Source organism: Dermacentor silvarum, chromosome 6, assembly GCF_013339745.2.
Source record: "Dermacentor silvarum isolate Dsil-2018 chromosome 6, BIME_Dsil_1.4, whole genome shotgun sequence".
Classification (NCBI taxonomy): Eukaryota; Metazoa; Arthropoda; class Arachnida; order Ixodida; family Ixodidae; genus Dermacentor; species Dermacentor silvarum.
The window spans coordinates 106,253,040-106,255,333 of NC_051159.1; the positions used below are offsets into that span (position 1 = coordinate 106,253,040).

A 2,294-nucleotide genomic window follows, 5' to 3' on the forward strand; every position below is an offset into this window, starting at 1 on the left:
CGGGGGTGGATGGCGTAGGGCGCTGTTACAGCGGCGTCATCGCCACCCGTTATCCTCGTCATCCGCGGGCAAGTCGAAGAATGTTTCGTTAGACGCGTTGACCGGTTGCTCGCTGACACCAGCAGCGGGTTGTCCCCCGAGCACAACCAGGGTGATGATGAGGATGGCGAGTCCGGCGATGGCCGCTGCGATGCCGATGAAGGCGAGCGTTCGGTGGGTCGTGCCGGCTTCTGCGATGTCCGAGCCGCCACCAGTTGGCGCCGCCGCCGCGCCGGCTTCGGCGCCACCGGCATCCCCGCTTCCTTCGCCGCCAGCCTCACCACCTTCTGGCTTCTCGTCCTTGCCGCCTTCCTGGTTCTCCTCGCTGGAGTCCTTCTTCTCATCGCCCGCTGCGTTTTCGCCCGCGGAGTTCCCCTCTTCGGCGGCGTTCTCGCCTTCTTCCTCGTTGCTGCCGCCGCCTTCCTTGTTCTCCTCGGAGGACATCTCGTCGCGCACAGGGCTCCGGTGGGAACGACTGTTTCTTCTTCTGCCTCTGCTTCTTGCACTCCTGTCTTCAGTACCACCATGCAACGGCGGTGCGTTGGTGGAAATTAAGGTAGAAAGCGCTCCGGATTTATCTGAGCACTCGAAATTCTAACGATTATAAAAAAGTTCATAACCAAATCAAGTTAGCATTTCACACTGCCCGTGACACTCCTTAAAAAAGGTTTGGGCGATGTCGTAGCCCTAGCACGTACCACAAATTAAGGTGCTATAGAAAAGGATGAAATTACAAACCGCGCTGGCCATGCATCGTGGATGGTGAAACTGCCTGTTTGATGATATTGTTGCGGATGAGATGGATTTATTTACAAGATGATCGAGGGGGCGTAGAAACGAGATCGCAAGCAGTCGGGCATCTTCTAACACGGACGGGCAGTCTGCCACGGTGTACTGTATTGCCCTCCAGATTGATAATCGGGGACTGCCGAACCGTGCTGCTGCCGTCTGCGACAATACCTGGCGATATGTCCACGGATTCCGCAGCTAAAGCAAATAGGTGGCTCGCGGTACTCAGGGCTGTCATAAAATGGCGTCTGAGGCTGGTTGTATAGGGGTGAAAGGCGTTGGGGTGATGTGGCCTTACGCCGTTCGAAGTTACGCGAAGGATGCCGGAACTCCGTCGTGTCGACGCGGACACGTCCATCGATCAAGCAAGAGCAGATTTTCGCTGTTGGTTTGCAGTTGGCAAAGTACCGGCTGTTCCGGACAGTAGTAAGTCTAGTGTACATTGCTGGTACTCCCGTCCTCCGTCTCTTCCTCCACCTAGTGCTTGAAAGTTCGCCAGTTGTAGAACTAACTTTAGGAGTGTTAGCCAGCGCCACCACTAACACTCCCAGAGTTAGTTCTAGTTGTAAGACATAAATACCCCAGAAAGTGGATGGGAAAGCGGTGCCGCGGTAGCTCAATGGTGAGAGCGTCGCACGCGTAATGCGAAGACGTGGGTTCGTTCCCCACCTGCGGCCAGTTGTTTTTTCATTCATTTTCATTTTCAATAGCTTATCATTTTCTTTACTTCAAATAGTAAGTACAAGTAATTTCCCCTATGTTTTCATCGGTGTCATTGTTTGTGGTGTTCTTATGATATATATATTATTCTAAAGGTGTTTATTGGAAGAGCTCGGAGCAGAGCAACGTCGACGGGCAGGGCAGTTACAGCTTCAAAGCACGAGAGCCGTTGCTGAGCGAGAGCGCTCGACCCACTAGCGTTTAGATCCAGTAGCACTGAACCCACTAGTGTCTGTCTTCTTCGCTACAATCACCCCCGGGAACGATAAGGGAGCCACCCGGCGACCTAACAGCTCGTCACGATGAGCGGGTCTAAGTAACGCTTTAGACGGTCGACATGGACAATGTCTCGTCCACGGCGGCGCATGTCTGAAGATGGCTCAACTGATTCTATAACGTAGTTTACAGGAGATGCGCGTTTGAGAACACGATAAGGGCCTTCATACTTCGAGACCAGTTTTGATGAGAGGCCAGGGGCAGTCAAAGGGACAGAGAGCCACACGAGCGCTCCCGGATCGAAGATGACCGTGGAAGTGGCGTCACCGCGAGTGCTCCTCTGGCGCTCTGGATCATCGGAAGTAAAGGCCCGTGCTAGGTCGGGGCACTCTACTGCATGCCTGACCATGGCAGAAATAGGCACACACTTGGATGCATCCGGCCGGTACGGTAGAATGGTGTGGATGGTGTGCGAAGGGTGTCGACCATACAGTAAGAACTTGGGTGAAAATCCAGTGGTGCTCTGCGTA

General features: G+C 54.0%; 1 non-coding gene across 1 annotated transcript; it reads left to right on the forward strand.

Annotated features, from left to right (window-relative positions):
* The first annotated feature begins 1,433 nt into the window (after positions 1–1,433).
* On the forward strand, positions 1,434–1,505 carry Trnat-cgu (transfer RNA threonine (anticodon CGU)). Its single transcript has one exon. It is a non-coding gene; the product is annotated as a tRNA-Thr (tRNA).
* The last annotated feature ends 789 nt before the right edge of the window (positions 1,506–2,294 follow it).